Below are 7842 nucleotides of genomic sequence, written 5' to 3'. Positions count from 1 at the left end.
GAGGCCCGTACATACGGGGTGGCCTGGGACCTATTGTCTTTGTCTTGATAGGCTCCTTCTCCTTCATTGAGTCCTTGGGGTCCTTCTTCGATGCCCATGGGATGTTCCATAGCTGCTAGGTGGCGTTCGTCTTCATACCTAATGACACATAGCATGTTTTGGTGAGGTAGCATCCAAGTTTCATTCATATCCATATCTATCTCAAGTAGGAGTGAGTTCACCGCGGTTTCGATGGTGCGTGCTCAAGCTCTTGTCATAGGTCCACGGGATGCTTGATGAGTTGTAGTACAGTCCATGGGTGTGATGGAAGGATGCTTCACATCAATTTGTCTCTGGTTTACGGGAGAAAGTGCGTGCGGACCACTCGATGAACTGATACAAGCCCGTGTCGGATAACACAACACGCGGTCCGGACTTATGCAGGCGGTTCGAGAGTGAGCGTTGGGATGCCTCACACACCATTTTTTTTATTGTTTGGATCGTTTACCACACGTGTTCACTTTGCGTAGGGAGTTATTAGTCGTACAGTTTCGTTATTTTGTGTTTTAACAGGGACGAGAGGCAGATATTTTCCTCACAAAAAAAGAAGTAAACAAGCAGCGCCAATGGCATCGCCGCCGCCGTGGTCCGAGTCCGACGACCTCTTGGGTCTCTTCGGCGCCGTGCTCCATGAGGCTTGCTGTTCCAGCTGGCACTCCGTTGCTTCCCAGCCATCTTCCTCGCCGTGGTCGGAGCTCCCAGAGGAGCTCCTAGGTCTCGTGATGGCCGGCCTCCCTAACCTGGCAGATCGCGCCCGCTTCCAAGCGGTGTGCCGTTCCTGGCGCTCATCGGCTCCCTCTCCGCCGCCGCAGCTGCCGTGGATACAAGCGGTAATTCTTTCCTGGCAATCAGTTTTCTCCCCACCTCCGCCGCGGCGGCCATGGGATTGGATCCACGCGGTGTGCCGCCGTTCGCCGCAGCGGCGGACACCTTGGATTGCGCTATATGGCGGCTTCTACAATAAGCACGGGCGCGCCCGCACTCACCCTGGAGGGTGCAGACGAAACCGGTAATTTTTCCCATCTCCATGGCTAATTCCAGCTTAAATATGTAAAATTTCGATCTGATGTACACCGGATGATTCTTCTCCTAGGTCCCCCGATGACGACCAGGAGTGCATCGCGTTTAGACGCCGGAATAGCAACCCCTCCTTCCCCGACAACTTGCGGTGCATTGGCTCCACGGATAGCTGGCTCGCCCTCGACTGCACTGACGATCAGAGAAAAATTCATACCTACTTCTTGCACAATCCTTTCTCTACAGAAGTTGTGTCACTGCCAGAGCTGGATGCCATCGTCGGTAATAGTTCCAAGTTATTTCAGATCCGCAAGGTGCTCATTCGGTCGCCCCCTGATGACCAGCTCGTCGTTATCATGACCAACAACTGGAATTATCCAATCATCTTAATCCGGCCGGGGAAGGGTGTGTGGCTACCAAGGCCACAAACAACCCCCTTCGTTGACATCATTGACATCGTGCTCGTTGGAAACAGACTCTACGGGATCTCCATGGCGGAGGACCTCTTCTCCTTCAATATGAGCTTTAGTGCCAATGGCGTACCCATGGTTACCAATATCAAGCACCACATCTGATCAGGTGATGCTGATCCCAATGTTGAGAGCAACGTAGATGAGGCCCAAGACCATAATGAGCACAAAAAGGGGCGGCACCAGCGCAACTTGTATGACTTGAGGACTGGAGACAACATGATCATTGATGGCATCCTCTGTGACGAGTTGCCTTACGCACCCAACGATAACCTCGCCACATTTTGGTACTTGCTTGAGTCGTGTGGAAAGCTAATCATGGTGAAGCGGCAATTGCAATGGCCTAAATGCTGTTATAGCAAATTTACTCGTAAGCTGGAGGTTTTCGAGGCAGATTTAAGTGAACACGCCTGGTTGCCGCTGTCAGCTGGGCTAGGTGACCATGCACTTTTCATCAGTAAACGCTTCAGCAAGTCTGTTTCTGCATCTGGAGGGATAGAGGAGGATGCTATGTATTTTATCGATACGGGTGAGGTGTTCAGCGTAAAATCCCAAACTCAATGCCTCCCGGTAGAGAGAAGCGTCGATTCCTGCTGGTCAACATGGATCTTCCCGCCAAGTTAGCTGTAAGAGTACATCATAAGATGTGGAAAATTTATTTTTATTTTATTACTATATGTCGATTTTCACCCATCATTATAATTCATGTTTGCATATATAGAATGATCATCACAAATGCTTGTAATGCATGTTTGCTCCGGGTGATCTGCATTCATGTTTCCTTGCTTTTGATGTCACCTTGTTGACACTGCACAATCACCGCCCACCAACACTAAGATAAAGAACCCATGGATGATGGAACCTTCATGATCTTGTTAGGTGGGAGCTCACTTACTAGCGTTGGAGACCCAAGGCAACTGCAGTAGGAGAATGTACCAACAGCCGTTAGGAAAGGGGATTTGGATTTGGAAATGTTTTTTTTGTTCCGTATAAGGTTTTCCCCACTATCTCTAAATCTGTTAGGAGTTCGTATTCTTATCCTTTCTTAGCCACCAAGTTGTAACTGGGATATATATCCCTAGTCGATTGTAGGATCGAAAGTATGTCTAGAGGGGGGGTGATTAGACTACTTGACAATATAAAAATTCTGCCTTTTGATAAAGAACAGTTTTTGGCAGATTCACACTTATGATCAAGTCAAGCATCACCCTACACATGCAATTCTAGAGTATAGGCAGCGGAAAGTAAATTGCACATGTAGTAAAGAGAGGTGGAGAAGAGCAAACGCAATTTTGGAGACGCGGTGATTTTTCTCGTGGTTCCGATAGGTGGTGCTATCGTACTTCCACGTTGATGGAGACTTCAACCCACGGAGGGTAACGGCTGCGCGAGTCCACGGAGGGCTCCACCCACGAAGGGTCCACGAAGAAGCAACCTTGTCTATTCCATCATGGCCTACGCCCACGGAGGGCTAGCCTTACTCGGGGTAGATCTTCACGAAGTAGGCGATCTCCTTGCCCTTACAAACTTCTTGGTTCAACTCCACATCTCGATGACGGAGGCTCCCAAGCGACACCTAACCAATCTAGGAGGCACCACCCTCCAAAAGGTAATAGATGTTGTAGATGATGATGAACTCCTTGCTCTTGTGCTTCAAATGATAATCTCCCCAACACTCAACTCTCCTCATTGATTTGGCTGTGGTGGAAGAAAGGATTGAGTGGAAAGCAACTTGGGAAGGCTAGAGATCAAGCTTCATATGGTGGGAGTGGAGCAACTTGATCTCAACACAAGGGTAGGTAGTTCTCTTCTCAGAAATATAAGATAGGAGTGGTAGTTCTTTCTGATAGCTCTCTCCACGAATGAAGAGGGGGTGGAGGGGTATAAATAGCCTCCACACAAAATCCAACCGTTACACACATTTGAGCAATCTCGGTGGGACCGAAGTGGACAACTCGGTGAGACCGATAGTTCAAATAATGTGAACGTTGGGATTTTCGGTGGGACCGAAAATACAATCTCGGTTAGTCCGATTCGTGCAATGACAAGAGCATGCCAGTTTCGGTGGGACCGACTTCATCATCTCGGTGACACCGATTTGATGACAGAAGGTTACAGAAGCTTGGCAACTCATGTTTCGGTGAGACCGAGTTCAGAATCGGAAAATCCGAGTTTTCTTGGGTTTGGCTTATGGCTGAGGTGGTTCATCTCGGTGTGACTGAGTTTGGAATATCGGTGGGACCGAGACTACTTATGAGTGTATATGGCAGTGAAAATTGCTGATAGTTTAGGAGATGTATCACTAAGCACTTGAGCAACCAGATCATCATCATAACCTCATCCCCTTTTAATAGTATTGGCTTTTCCTATGGACTCAATGTGATCTTGGATCACTAAACCAAAAATGGAGTCTTGAGCTTTTGCCAATGCTTGCCTTAGCATTTTGAGGGGTCCACTTCTTCAGTCCTTGCCATACCCATATCACTGAACTTTCTGAAATGATTCTCAAGTAACTATTAGTTCAATGATATATATGTTGTTATTAATTACCAAAACCACCCGGGGATTAGTTGCACTTTCAATCTCCCCCTTTTTGGTAATTGATGACAACATATAGATCAAAGCTTCGACAAAGGATATAATCAATGAATAATATCGTCGCTTTGAGAAGTATGTGATAAGCAAGATTCCCCCTAAATTTGTGCATTATTTAAGATTTGCGTTTGAATGCAAATGCACAATCGATTAGGATCATGGGTCACTCTTCCATGTCACATACATCTTGGTGGAGTGCACAAAATGATAAGAATGAACAGCATGCACCCAATCACCAAGACATGAGTAAATGGTCATACGAGATAGGAATGGCATATGATAAGCATTAAGCACACATTAAAGCATAGTACGACCAAGCACTCATTAAGGTAGAATCAAACGGAGTATCAAACACACTGAATGTCTCGAAAACCAAAAGTATCTCAAAGAAACCGCAAAAGAACAAAAGAACGAAAGCGCAAAGACAACAGCACTCTCTCTCTCGAAGTCCTATGATCTATACAATTTCTCCCCCTTTGGCAACAAGTTACCAAAAAGTTCGAAAAAGCATAGAGCTAAGCGTCACTGGGGACTCTGCTGGCGGCTCCCGTCTGGGTTGATGTTGGAGTGGATATGACAGCATCGGCGAAGACTTCAGCTGATGTCTGTGCTGGAGGAGTGGTCACTGGAGCTGGAGTTGGAGTAACTGCTGGAACTGTGGGAGGTGCTGAAGCTGTAGTCCTGGTGTCAGTCACTGGAATAGCAGCTGATCGGGGTCCTGTGGGAACCGGAGCAGTCTGTTGATAAGCATCCTGGACTAAGTCATCCTGCATCTCACGCATAAGCTCTTCCTTCTCCCGCTTTGCTTCCTCAATGTCTGCCTCAAGCTTGTTGACAGTCACTTGCACTTCAGTCAACTTCACATCCAAAGTGTGGATCTTGTCCTCAACAATCCTCTCTAAGCTCTCCTGAGACTGTACAATGCTGGCCAGGCGTTGTTCAATCCTTTGGGTAGCTTCAAGAATTTGCTCTCCGAAATTCTTTGGTTTAGTTGCTGCTGCTGCTGCTGCTTCCTTGTCAGCTTTGGCTTTCTTGGCAGCTTCAATCTTGGCTTGACCTTCAACAGATGTTGGATCCTCCTCATCCATCACAACAACATTGTCTTCATGCTCTGGCTGCAACGGTAAAATTTCTCTATCCAACAAGAATGTGCCCGTGCCAAACTTGGCATTGATAAGCATCTGAATCTGCGGGGCAAATCCACATGACCTTTTCTGGTCAGCTACAGTCCTCTTAATGGTCTCTACCATCAAGTCCATCACCTTGAAAGGTGCTTTCTCATCAAGTATGTGCAACATGTTGATAGAGTATCCTCTGATCATGCGATGATCTCCAGACTTGGGCATCAAGGTATGCCTCAAAATGGTATTAGTGGTAGGTAAGCCTGCCTGGAGATAGTAGACTGAGCCGAGCTTCCAGATTCCCAAATCCTCTGCTGGAATCTCTTTATACATGTTCTTCATGGATTCATGATTCTTCTTTGGAATCCCATATACATCAATATCATCTTCTCGTTGCACTGGAGCATTCAGAATTTCTGCCCATTCTTCAACAGAAGAAGAAAACCTTTGACCTTCAGTCATCCACGTAATCTTTCCATCAGGGTAGAAGTGAGCTGTGGCATAGAATTGCATTATCATCTCATCGTTCCAACTGGTCAATTTCTGACCTACAAAGTCTGCAACGCCACATGCAGTGAAACTTTCATGCACATGTGGAAAGAAATCTCTGTGCTCTTTGCTGTCAATGTACTTCCAGTCAACATATCGGGTGTCTGCGACTATGGGCTTCTTGTCCATCAGCACGGTCTCATAGAAGTCCTGCTGCTCTCTGGTGTGAAATCTGGGATCTACAGCAGTTCTTCTCCTCACGGCATATGGGTCAGTTTGTCTCCATAGCCTGAGACCTCTATCTTTCCTTGCCTTCATATCCTCAGCTTGAGGATGAGCATCATCATGGAGTGGCAGTTTTGGACGAAGTTTCAGCAAAACTGGTCCTTCATCGTCTGACTCAGCTGGTGGCACATCATCCTTGTTCTTTTCAGACGCTGGAATGTTTCTGACGGTCTTCTTGGGCTTGGTAGCAGGCTTTGCTGGAGCTGCCTTAGCTGGAGCAGATTTCTTGGGCTTTGATGTGGCTCCAGCCTTACCGGCATCACCCATGAGCTTCGGCTTCTGAGGAGGCTGGGGTGCTTCCTCATCCTCATTCTCTACTGCTGCATAATACACTATCCTCTTTCTCTTGGAGGTTTTCTTCACTTTGCTTGCAGCTGCCTCTCCCAAATTCAGCTTCTTAGCAACAGTTGACTGCTTGACTTTGCTGGTGCCCTTCTTAGTTTGTTGACCCTGTGGCTCTTTGGCAACAACCTTCCTTTTGGGCTTTGAGGTTACCTCTTCCTCAACAACGAAATCAGAATCCTCATCATCTGAATTCCTCTTCTTTCTAGCTCTGGTGGCTGCAGGAGGCAATCCACTTGGTGTACTCCTCTCACCATCATCTGATGAGCTGCTAGGATCAGGACTAGTGCCTGCCTCTGGAATGTCTGCAATGGGTGTTTCTGACCTGTTCTGACTGTCACTGGCATCTGACATGGCTGACAACCTGTGAATAGATAAGGTGTAGGCAGATAAGAAGAGTTATCACAAACTGCAGAAGTTTTTGCAAAAAAAAATGAGTTCAAATTCTAGTATTAGGTTTTCACAGAAGACATTTCGGTCAGACCGAGTTTAATGTTCGGTGAATCCGAAGTGTTAAACAGGAGCTTGGCACACCACTTTCGGTTTGACCGAAGTGGGTTTCGGTCCTGCCGAAAACACTAGGGTTTCACAGAATCTTCATTTCGGTCACACCGATTTTGCACAACTCGGTTGTACCGAAAGGTGCAGTGCAATGGCCATAGGCCAAATCGGTCATACCGAAATTATAAAATCGGTCTCACCGAGATGTGTTCCGCGGAAACCTAACCCTAAAACTTTTACTCGAATCTAGTTCAAACGAACTAATCTGGTGTACAGGAGGATTTCAATCGTGGCAAGATACTAGGCAATCCAAACGTGCATTGAATCGGAGATGGGAGCACGAGTGGGATCAAAACTCACCCTAACTTGGTGGAGTTTTTCTACGGCGGCAACGGCGCGGAGGAGATGTCCGTTGACGGCGACGGAGACCTGCGGCGAGGGCGCACAGGCGACGACGGCGACGATCCGGAGACCAAGGCGACGACAGCAAGGGGTGTGGGGGCGAAACGTTTGAAGGAGGAATCAACGCGCGCGGCCCTCGGAGTATATACCCCTTCGCTGCCGGTGGGACCGAGTTTTAAAACTCGGTGGCACCGAGATGGATAACTGCTAGGCAGTTATGCACTTCGGTCACGCCGAAAATCACAACTCGGTTTCACCGAGATGAAAACCTAGATTAGTCTAAATGCTTTTGGTTCGACCGAGTTTGAGTGAGTTGGTCTGACCGAAATCAATTAGAAGGTTTTGGAAATTAGCCCTTGACGGATCGGTGGCTCCGAGTGCTCCTCACCCGGAGGGTCCGAAAATGACTTGTTCAAAGTTTGTGATGTAAGCATGAATAGAATTTGAGACAAGAAAGCATAGATAGCTAGGGGAGGTACTTAGGCATTCTTGTCCATCCATTTGGTCAGAAAAAAAATCAAAACGACCAAAACAACAAATGGATGTCCTCGAATGGATAAAATCATGCATCCAACATGCTC

General features: G+C 47.2%; 1 pseudogene; it reads left to right on the top strand.

The window, feature by feature from the left end:
- Positions 1-605: 605 nt before the first annotated feature.
- Positions 606-2150, top strand: LOC119294324 (annotated as a pseudogene).
- Positions 2151-7842: the final 5692 nt, after the last annotated feature.

This window comes from Triticum dicoccoides, chromosome 4B (assembly GCF_002162155.2).
Source record: "Triticum dicoccoides isolate Atlit2015 ecotype Zavitan chromosome 4B, WEW_v2.0, whole genome shotgun sequence".
NCBI classification, from domain to species: domain Eukaryota; kingdom Viridiplantae; phylum Streptophyta; class Magnoliopsida; order Poales; family Poaceae; genus Triticum; species Triticum dicoccoides.
This window is presented reverse-complemented; position numbering and strand designations above follow the sequence as displayed.